The sequence below is a fragment of the Hemitrygon akajei genome, chromosome 3 (genome assembly GCF_048418815.1).
Source record: "Hemitrygon akajei chromosome 3, sHemAka1.3, whole genome shotgun sequence".
Classification (NCBI taxonomy): Eukaryota; Metazoa; Chordata; class Chondrichthyes; order Myliobatiformes; family Dasyatidae; genus Hemitrygon; species Hemitrygon akajei.
The window spans coordinates 46,633,944-46,644,987 of record NC_133126.1 but is presented as its reverse complement, the minus strand read 5'-3'; the positions used below and the strand labels follow the sequence as shown (position 1 = coordinate 46,644,987).

Sequence of the window (11,044 nt, the reverse complement as noted above, 5' to 3'; positions counted from 1 at the left end):
TTCCAGAAACATCAGAAATAAGTTTTAATTAGATTGAGAGATTGCCTCAAAACTATTAACACTGGTATATATTTCCTTGGGCACGCCTTATGCTCTTATTTGTCCCATTGCCACCCGTTCCCATCAGCTTCTTTTTCACATTTAAGGACGTTTATGATGTTTTTCGCTCTTTTTTTCTTTTTATTTATTCCCCCCCCCCACCTCCATCCCAACCCCTGCTCCTAAAATTGACTAGTTCACTTAGGCCCATTGATTGCTTAAAATAGGACCAGAGAGTAAAATTCACACTGCCTCCAGAATATGAAACAAATTCTGTGACTGAATTCTGATAAAAGAACATCACCTTAAAATGGTGACTGTTCATCTTGCTTTAGATGTTGTTTTATGATTTTCAAATATTTTTGATTTGAATTCAGTTTTTCAGAATCTGCAGTATGTTATAACTTTTCTGACAGTGATGATGCTGTGTTTGTTTTCTACAACTGGCATCATTCAGTATACAATATATGTTCAGCAATAATCTGGTTTTGAACTTTCAGGCTGTATGATGATCTGAATCCTTAAGGCACTTAAAAAGTACAATATTCCGTACTGGAATACACAGAACACTTCCAATACAACAAAAGGCAAAATAAATAAGTTTTAGATTTGTAGCTATTAGCTATTAATTTAGATTGAAAAAGATCATTTAATTTTAACAATGATTTTCAAGCCGTATTGAAATAAAGCGATATTTCATACTAGTCCAATTCAAACTATGATATATCTCACATGGATTTGATTCTGGTACGGGAGTTACATTAGATGTTCGTGTGAAATAATCTGCGATTTGAATGAATTATAAAATGTTAGAAAACAAAACAAAATAAAGCAGTGGTTTTAAAGTTTACCAAATTCCCATTGATGGACATTACTTTCATAGCTCTTTCTTCTTTCAGTTCCAGTCTTCATCTTCTTCCACTTAAGAATTTGCTTAAGGCAGATGTTTCCATGTTTGCTGTTGAAGGTTCTTCTACTGAAATTAGTTTGTCTGACGCTACTGACATTTGTGGATATTCTAATGTCTTCTATTCCGATTCAACCAGCTGGAAGTTGTATGTTTTATTTCCAGGCAATAACTGATGAGTTTTGAATGAAGTTGTTCAAACATATTTGATGCTCTTTCATTATAATGAAGCAAAATGATCACCAGACTCAGCAAAATGATGACCAATAATTTCCAAAACACTGCTGGCAAATGGGAATTACCTTCAGTTGCTGGTTTAAAAAAAACACAAAGGGGTTATAAAAACATTCAATTCTTTTGTACAATTGAAGTATTATTAAGGTTAAAGAAAGTTACAGCTACAAAAGCGATTGATGTTCAGAATGCATATTATGGGAAGCTTCATACAAAGGACAAATCAATTGTTTGTAAATGGGCAATGTGGAGCATGATGACTGATTCAGATAAACTGAGTTTAAACACTGATCTTACACCAGTGATTACAAACTCACAACAGCCCATGTAATGTAATTGCTTCTTATTTCAAATCTTTAAACTTACTGAAAACATCAATATTGTTCATTCTTAAATCTCTGATGATTTCTTCCTTTGATTGCATCTGAGCAAAATAATTCTTTCTGTGAAATTCTATACAGTATTTATAACACTAAGTATACAGAACTACATCACTACTATTTATCCTGATGCTCTAATTAAAAATGTCAACACCATTGATTGAAGACCAGTATTGCAATCAGCCTTAACTTATTTACAGATACTTAATTGAATCATCTTTAGAAAGTAGGTTTCATTGGTAATACTTGATCAATGGAGCAGCTTGAAGAGACTCTAAATTATATCTCCTGTTATGCAAAAAACCGTACATCTTCAGTTAATAACTAATGATGCATCTCCAGTCTAGCTAGTCAGTGTCATATTCAGCCACTAATTTATTTATTGAGATATTGTGTGGAATGGGCTCTTCCAGTCCTTCGAGCTGCATTGCCAAGGAACACCCAATTTAACCCTTGCCTAATCACGGGACAGCTTACAATGACCATTTAACCTACCAACCGGTATTTCTTTGGGCTGAGGAAGGAAACTGGAGCACCCAGAGGAATCCCACTCAGTCACGGGGAGAACACTCAAACTGCCTTACAGACAGCAAGGGGAAGTGGGCCCGGGCTGCTGGTACTGTAAAGTGTTGTGCTAACCACCACGCTACTATACCACTGTTTTATATTTGGTTTACTAATTTATTTTCCTGTTATTATAGCAGAGATATTTGAGGCTCTGCACAAGACTTTTAATATATTTTCTTTGAAGAGATACATGCCTCCACACAGATGTGAGACCAGTTGATACAGTAACACACAGGAGAATGAGCGGGCAGCCTGCATCTTTCAAGGAATCTTTACATAAATTAGGTGTAAACACCACTAAACACCAGTTTAAAATTTCATTACAGAGTCAAGAGACAACACAGTGAGCCAAACAAACATCAACAGCAGCTGCATGGGCCATGTTGAGTTTAGGAATAATGTCTGACTTGAGCCAGTACAATGTACTACACAGGGGAAGCTGATGTTCCAATGCACATTTGTATACATGCCGGAAGAAGATATAATTTGGATTTGGCTATTATCACCCACAACTAAAAGGTGGAGGATTAACACCTGCTCACTCATCAATCCACAATTGTTTGTGCTTATTACGGTATAAGGATAGTAATAAACTTTAGGCTGAGAGGAGGCTCTCATTTACAGAAAAATTGATGATAATTTTAGGTTATATATAAAGAGTGACTACTATGTGGTGTCACCAGAAGTGCAGCTAATCCCTATGTGGAAGAAAATATCCAAAGCTGACACTGTATTGAGCAAGGAAGGTTAATGATCTTTAAATGTAAAATCAAAGTCTACTGTGACTAATGTACTCTGTGCTTCTGACAATGTGCCTTTCAGTCAGGCTGATTAAAATAACTATGTTAGTATTTTGTTGTTCAAGGAATCATCACATGTCTGATATACTCTTTTGAGAAATTAACACTGAAGTAAATGTGTAGCTACTCAGGGACATATCCTGCAACTTTGTCACTCAGCAGAACTGCCATTGAAGATCCTCCTTCTGTGTTTTTCTCTCATATGCTTGGGATATAAATAAGAGCGTGACCCATTGTCAGACAGAGTCTCACGAACTCCGCTTTGAGGAGGATGGGGTCTCCAGGATATCATGCTACAATAAAGGCATTCTGAAGCGATCTCCCTCTGTGTCCCAGTGTTAGTTCTTTCTCCGCAACGACACCCTAGCAATGTGACAATAAATTTGAGATTCCAGGTTGGGACTATGGCAAGAGTTTGACAAGTCCTCATACACTGAAGACCATAAAATGGAAAGAAAACTGGCCTCATATTTTAAACCTTTAAGACATGCTCCCACGTCAAGAAAGCATTTCTGGGATACTTAAGTTTTTTTAATCTATTATTACTTCTGTAGATCTTAATAAAAAATCCAACTTCTGTTGCTGGCAAGACCCCAGGGTGACCTGAAGAATTTCCTATGGATAACTAATACTAGCACCAGATTTCTTTAGAATGATGACCGACTCTGATAATGCTGAACTATAGCATTCAATGCGTCAAGAACCCATAAAATGACAGTCTGCTGAAAGTACATGAACGTATGAATAAAAATTAACATAAGATGCCTTGCAAAAAAAAGTTCAGATCCTACAGAAATCATCACAGTTAATACTACACACAGCAGGTAGCTGTTGCTTTAATGGAAACACAAAAAAAATGTATGCTTAGCAATTTATTTTGCATGTATAATGACACAGAATTTAGTGCAGCCACTATGAGCTAATGGCTTGGATATTAGATCTCGGCCATCTGGTGGCCATAATAAATGCAAGTAGTTTTCTTCGAAAAAATGTATGTAGAGGCACGAGCACAGTTAAGGATAAAAATTAATTGCAGAAAGGACAGCATTGACCAGGCACAAGAAAGACAGATTCACACATCTGGAGTGGCAGTACCAGAGGGCCTTTAAAAGAAAGAAAAAAGCCAAGGCTACTAAGTAAAATGACAAAGAAAGAGTAATACTGCCCCTGAGAGCACAAAATAGATTGACTTGGAGGAAAGCTGTCCCAAGGAGTACTGGATGCCAAGTAAAAATCTAAAGTCAGCAGAATATTATATTTCTGAAAGGTATTTGAATTGCATACTGGGAGGTTGTTTCATATTTAAACAAAATGCTAATGAGCTTCTCATTGCGTCACTCTTTACAACAATACTCTAATGCTTTGCCATTCTCAAAGTCATTGTACTAGTGCAATTTTATTTCTATCAACTCTCATGATTTTTTGTGCAAATAGACAATTCTGTCATCTTAAAAGCACTGAAGTAATGAGAGGACAAGGAGAAGATGCTTCTGAGTTCCTTTTGTTTACCCAGTTTCAGACATACCAGGAAAGATCACAAACACCAGACTAACAATAGTAGGTAAAACACTGTACTGAGAAATTGCTTAAACTGCACAGTATCTGGGAGCTCAATTGAGTAGTGGCATTCCTGAAGCATTGAACTGCTTCAAGTGGTTGACTAAAAAATTAAAAAATAATCTTTTTAATTTCACACTTATAAGCTTGATTAGCCTTACAAGAATAGTTTCAGTGAGGTTCATGTATTATTAGCAGCCAGTGTTTTTACTGAAAATTTTCTATGATCTACTTTTTGGATGAAATCATGTATCAGGATAGCTTCTGCTTACACTGAGGGGTGGGGGATATGATTTCTTTCAAAGCAGAACAGCCATCGCTCAGCAGCTACAACAGGCTCAGCGCTGCAGCATTTAATTTTGTTGTGTCATAGCTCCCAGGACCCAGGTTTAATACTGTCAACGTGGATTCACACATTCTTTCCATGATTGTGTGAGTTTCTGCTGGGTAATCTGGTTTCTTCCCACATCTCAAGGACATGCTGGTAAATTAATTGGTTAAGGCAAACTACACCTCTGTGTTCACTAAGAGCAAGAAGAATCAAAGGGGGATTGATGGACAGGTGTGAAAGGGAATACGTTGCAAGGCCACAGGGAAATAAAAACATGAATTGAACTAAAGAGATTGTTCCTCTGGGAGTCAATATGGATCAGATGGCCAAATGGCCTCTTGCTGTTTGTTATGCATAAAATAATGTAATAGTATTTTAAAAACACATTTTAGCCTTCTTTACTCTTCTAAGCAGACTGGCTTGCAATGATCATATTATGGTTGTTATAAAATGAATTTCAGCTCCTAGATTGCAATTAAAGTTAAAACATACTGTATTGTCTTAGCTAATGCTTTCTGAGCACTTCTAATCTTTATGATATGTCTTTTCTATTGCACTGAAAACTGAGTTTATTTTGTGAGCTGTAACTGTGGTTTGCTGCAGAGCACTTCTAGGAGATTGACAGACTGCCTCAGGAATCGTATCCATTAAGACTTCAATGGACTTCAGAAGAACTTCCATTATTTACAGCTGGACCAGCAGCCAGTGTTGTCCAGTGAGCACAGGATGGTGCAGGAATTGAATTTGATATAAATAATAGAGTTGAAGGTTTGTGTAAGCTCAAATTTTTGAGGGTGAAATGTGGAAGCCCAAGCAGACATTTCAGGAATAGTCAGGTTTAGAGGCAACAAAGGCACAGAACAGAGTTTGACCAGCAAAAGTGAAACATTTTCAGAAGTGTAAACAGGGAACCTCGATGGTTAAGAGGATATGGGTTTAAGCAATCGTATCAAAATTAATAAGAACTATGGTAAATTAGTAAACGGATTTATTATTGGCACATACACTGAGATACAGTCAAAGACTTACATACCATCCATACAGGTCATTTTAACAGTGCGTTGAGGTAGTACAAAGTAAAACAATAAAACAGTAGAATAAAGTGTTACAGTTGTAGAGAAAGTGCAATGCAGATAGTAAGGTGCAAGGTCATAATGAGATAGATTGCAAGGTTAAGAGTCCATCTTATAATACCAGGAGACCATCTTATATGAGCTTTCAGGCTTATGTATCTTCTGTTTTATGGTAGGGGGGAGAAGCAAGATTGTTGGTCAGCTTGGGAAAGATATTGAATCAACGTCTAACCATTGATTAGGACCAATATCTATAAATAGGGTCTTTGCAATATTTAATTGGATGTTGTATTAAGACTGCAGAGGCACATCTTTAAACTGCTCAAAGGGCGTGTCCTGGTAGGATTTCTCCAAGATTTGTTATGTTCTCAATAACCACAGTGGTTAAAGTTGTACATAGATTCTCTTGCATTCAATGAAGAAAGAGTTCAGTCATCTTAAAATGTCTTCTGTGTTGACCACATAATAACATCCTCAACAACAGACAATTTGTTTTTCAAATACTATATGCTGGAAAAGCAAAATGAGGCATCAAAGGCAGTGGTAAGCTAAGAGACGTGATGCCATTGTTGTACACATGAAATCTGAAATCTAAAGTATTTCAGATGATGTGGCTGAAAACACCAATTAGAAGAAAAATAGGCAGAGGATAGATTTCTGAATCTGATAGCTAACAATGAAACCTCTCAAGGATCACTTCACCCATCTGGATGTCAAAAGGAACTTAGAAAGAATGGTATGTCAAAAGCAGCAAATATCAAGGATGAGGAGGGGTGCTTTACAACAGTCCTGACACAGGGTCTTGACCCAAACTTCGACTATTTCTTTGATTCCACAGAGGCTGCCTGACCTAGTGAGTTCTTCCAGCAGCTTGTTTTAGATGCATACCAGAATCAGGCAGGACTATATCTATTTTAAAACAAGCTAATTTTAACAAAATAAGCCTAAATTAACACTTCATATCATGGCCTTTTAAAACAAAGTAACTTCAATAAATTGAGTTCTCTTGAGATTTTTCTACCCAATTTACTTCATGTATGCTGCATAGTACTTCAATAATAAATAAATATATCTTGAATTAATTTTTTTTGTGCAAATAGTTGTGCTAGGAAGTTTTTTTTATTATAATAAGGGTTAAATTTCTAGAACTGGCAAATGGTGAAATCACAAATCACACACCACATCAAGTATTGCTTATCTTGAACGGTCTCCTGAAACAATTGATCTAGGGTGTTAACCATGATGTCAAACCACAAGACCATAAGACACTGGAGCAAAATTAAGCCGTTTGACTCATCAAGTCTGCTGCACCCAGACACATCAAATGCATATGTTAACCTCTCATTTCTGGGATCATTCTTGTAAACTTCCTTTACACCCTCTCCGATACCAGCACATCTTATTTTAGATAAGGGGCCCAAAACTGCTCACAAATGTTGTATTAGGATTGCTGTGCCATTTCTGTGAGAAAACTGCTTAATGGGTGTCCACTAGGAGTTCAGTGAGATTTCTTGTTTGCATAATAACTGCAGTGGTTGAATTTATAGATACATGTTCTCGTATTCAATGAAGAAAGTGTACAGCCTTATTGAAATGTCATCAGTTTTGTCCAAAAATAATTTCTTCACTATTGGAGTATCAGTCCAAGATATCCTCTTTAACATAAAGAGAGAATAGCAAAGAGAAAAGGGAGCAGCTTAAAGTTCACCTTGCATTATCTAAATTGTGGATGTCAACCACTTCAGGCTTGGTGAAGACTAAATGAGAAATTTAAAAATGAATATAGAAAAACTGCTGACATGTATTCAGAGGTAAAATCATTTGGGAAAACCCAATCAAAAGGATAATGAGATTCATGCAGTACATTTCACAGTTGACTCGTGGCTACCATGTCAACTAGAATATTATATTCCTTGTTTGTTATTCAGTAATTTTACTATCTCATGCCTGTGATATATACGTTCTTCAAAACTAGTACGCTAATCCTTTAATCATACTTTAGTTTGGAAATACACCACCATCTTGTTTATAAGTTAAAATAACAAAATTGGAATAAACTTGAAATAAAGATAAATGTTCTGGATATCTGAAGGCTGACTAACATTTGAATGACAAATTGTGAACGTATAAGATGAAGTTCTGTCAGATTTACTGCAAGTTCCCCACATACTGCTTTCATTTATACTTATTTTAACAAAGAATACAAAGATGCATGATCAATACATTTGAATATTAAGAATATAGAAAGTACTTATGATACAAGTTGAATCGGAAACAAAAGATTCCAAGGAACAATCCATTTTGAAACAGGCTAATAAATCTTATGAGGCTGTGAATTATTAGACCTGAACAACTTGGCGTACAGAAAATTGGTGATGAATAAGGCTATTTACCTTTTCAAACCTTATGTCTTTAATACAGCTCACAATTCAATGGTACAATAATCCCTTAGCTTCACTTTTTATAACATATGAAATAGTTAAATTATAATCAAACATACTGTGAAAAATTATCTCATCTGATTCTCGAAAGCGAACTCTTTTTTCAGATTTTGTTCTGTGAGTAACAGAATCTTGATATCTTGTCAACTTGGATCTCTTCCTCAATATGGACGTTGGGCATTTCAGAGTAACCACCTGTTGGTTTCAACATTTTCAACACTGTAACCCATAAAATCTATACACAAATTCCTTACTTCTCTATATGCGTTTGATTTGATTTAAGAAGGAACAACGTTAAATTAATTATTTCAGGATATTCTCAAATTATAATATATTTTCATATATTCTTCCCCAAAATCAATAGAGAATGAACATCACAATGAAATATATTCTTCTCTATCAAAAGAATCAAGGAGGGAACTTCAGTAGCTTCAAGTTCCTGGGCATCAACATCACAGAGGCTCTATCCTGGGCCTAACACTTTGATGCAATCTCAAGGAAAGCACACTATCAGTTCCACTTCATTTAGAATATTGAGGTGATTTCGTATGTCGCTGAAGACTCCAGCAGATTTCTGCGGATGCACAGTGGAGAGTATTCTGACTGGTTGCATCGGATCACAAACAAGAGAAGGTCTGCAGATGCTGGAAATCAGAACAATACACACAAAATGCTGGAGGAACTCAGCAGGCCAAGCCATATCTATGGAAAGAAGTACAGTCGACGTTTCGGGCTAAAACGTTTAGGAAGGACTGGAGAAAGAAGAGCTGAGAAGTAGATTTAAATGGTGGGGGAGGTGATAGGTGAAACCTGGAGGGGGAGGAATGAAGTAAAGAGCTGGGAAGTCGATTGGTGAAAGAGACTGAAGGCCATGGGAAATACAAAGCGGGGGGGAAGGAACACCAGAGGAAGGTGACGCACAGGCAAGCAGATGAGGTGAGAGAGGGAAAAGGGAATGGGAAATGGAGAAGGAGGGGGTGGGTTGGGGGCTTTACTGGAAGTTTGAGAAATCGATGTTCATGCCATTAGGTTGGAGGCCCGAAATGTCAACTGTAGATGCTGCCTGACCTGTTGAGTCCCTCCGGCATTTTGTGTGTGTTGTGCGTGGTTGCATCAGAACCTGGTATAGAGACTCCAATGTGCAGGGTCGAGAGAGGTTGCAGAGAGTTGAAGCCTCAGCCATCTCCATCGTGGCACAACCCGCCCTGCCATCAAGGACACCTTCATGAGGGGGTGCTTCTGGAAGGCAGCATCTGCCATTAAGGACTTTTATTATCTGGGACACACCCTCTTTACATTAGGGCTATCGCAGTGGTGGTACAGGAGCCTAATGACCCACACTCTGAGTTTTATGTATTGCTTCTTCTCCTCTACTATCAGATTTCTGGATGGTTTATAGACCCATGATTTATATTACCTCATTATTCCTCATTTGCATTATTTATTTTCTTGTACCTTATACTTTTTGCTCTATAGAGCTACCACAAGATATACAGGTACATATATCAGTGATAATTAGCCTGGGCCTGACTCACCAGTGGTGCCAGATATTTGAAGGATTGCTAATGTTCTCTTTTACTTAAAGATGGAGTGAGGAATAAACAAACAATTACAGGCCAGTTAGTTTGATATCAACAACAAATTAACCCTGAAGGAAAGTTAAATGACCGTTTAGAAGAACATAGGATAATCAAGATGGATTTAGTCAGGAGAAGATTATTGTTGACTAAGTTAGTTGAATTTTTAACTGAGATAACAATGGGTTAGTGAGGGCAGAGGGCTTGATACAGCCAAAGCAACACACTCTAAATACTGGAGGAGCTAAACAGGCTGTGCAGTCTCTATGGGAAAGAGTAAACAGTTGACTTTTAGGGTCGAGACCCTTCATCACGACTTATGCAGGGTCTTGGCCTGAAGTGTCGACTGTTTATTCTTTCCCATAGATACTGCTGAGCTCCTCCAGCATTTTGCGTGTGTTGCTTTGCATTTCCAGTGTCTGCAGACTTCCTCGTGTTTTTGATATAGTTTGTTAGTTTAGCTTGGCTTTTATTAAGATCCTATGTGGCAGGGCATCAAGCAGAGAAAAGTAATGGAATTCCTGGAGATCTGCTAATAACCTCCAAAATAGGTTCAATAGCAGGAAGCAAAGGTAGTGATTTATGGGTGCTTTTAAGAATGGAAGACTGTTACCAGTAGAGATCCACAAAGCTCTTGGTTCATTGATTTCTATAAAATGTAATGATTTAGACTTGGAAATATAGGGGCCACATGCAGGAAATTTGTCGAAAATATACAACTTGGACCTACGTTTGGGGTAGGACCAAGAAGCCGAGCTTTCAACTCCAGTAAGATATAAATTGTTTTGTCTTTTCAGCAGAAAAATGGTAAAAGCATATAAGGGTATGTACAATAAGTGAGTGGTATTCCTGGAGCATACATCAAAAATGCTGAAGGCAGTAAGGCACATAAAAAGGTGGTTAGGAAGGCATTCTTATGAGGAAAGGCAAAGGGCATAAGACAAGTTATATTAGAAATGTATATTAAACTGTTACATATATTTCACCTGCACACTACAAGAAAGAAGTGATTAACCTAAAGAGGATGCAAGGCTGTTGCCAGAACTTGAATATTTGGCAGACATGTATTGAATGGGACGAACATAACAGCAATGGCCAGGACTGGAAATATGATAATGAGAATGCTCAAGCAAACAGT

At 37.2% G+C, this 11,044-nt stretch overlaps 1 long non-coding RNA gene across 1 annotated transcript in view; it reads right to left on the bottom strand.

The window, feature by feature from the left end:
• Positions 1-219: 219 nt before the first annotated feature.
• Positions 220-11,044, bottom strand: part of LOC140724940 (uncharacterized) — a 46,365-nt gene continuing 35,540 nt past the window's right edge. Inside the window, exons 5-6 of the long non-coding RNA XR_012098224.1 lie at positions 8,389-8,524; positions 220-1,257 (exon numbers count right to left, since the gene is read on the bottom strand). This is a non-coding gene — a long non-coding RNA (uncharacterized lncRNA). The remainder of the gene's footprint in view (positions 1,258-8,388; positions 8,525-11,044) is intronic.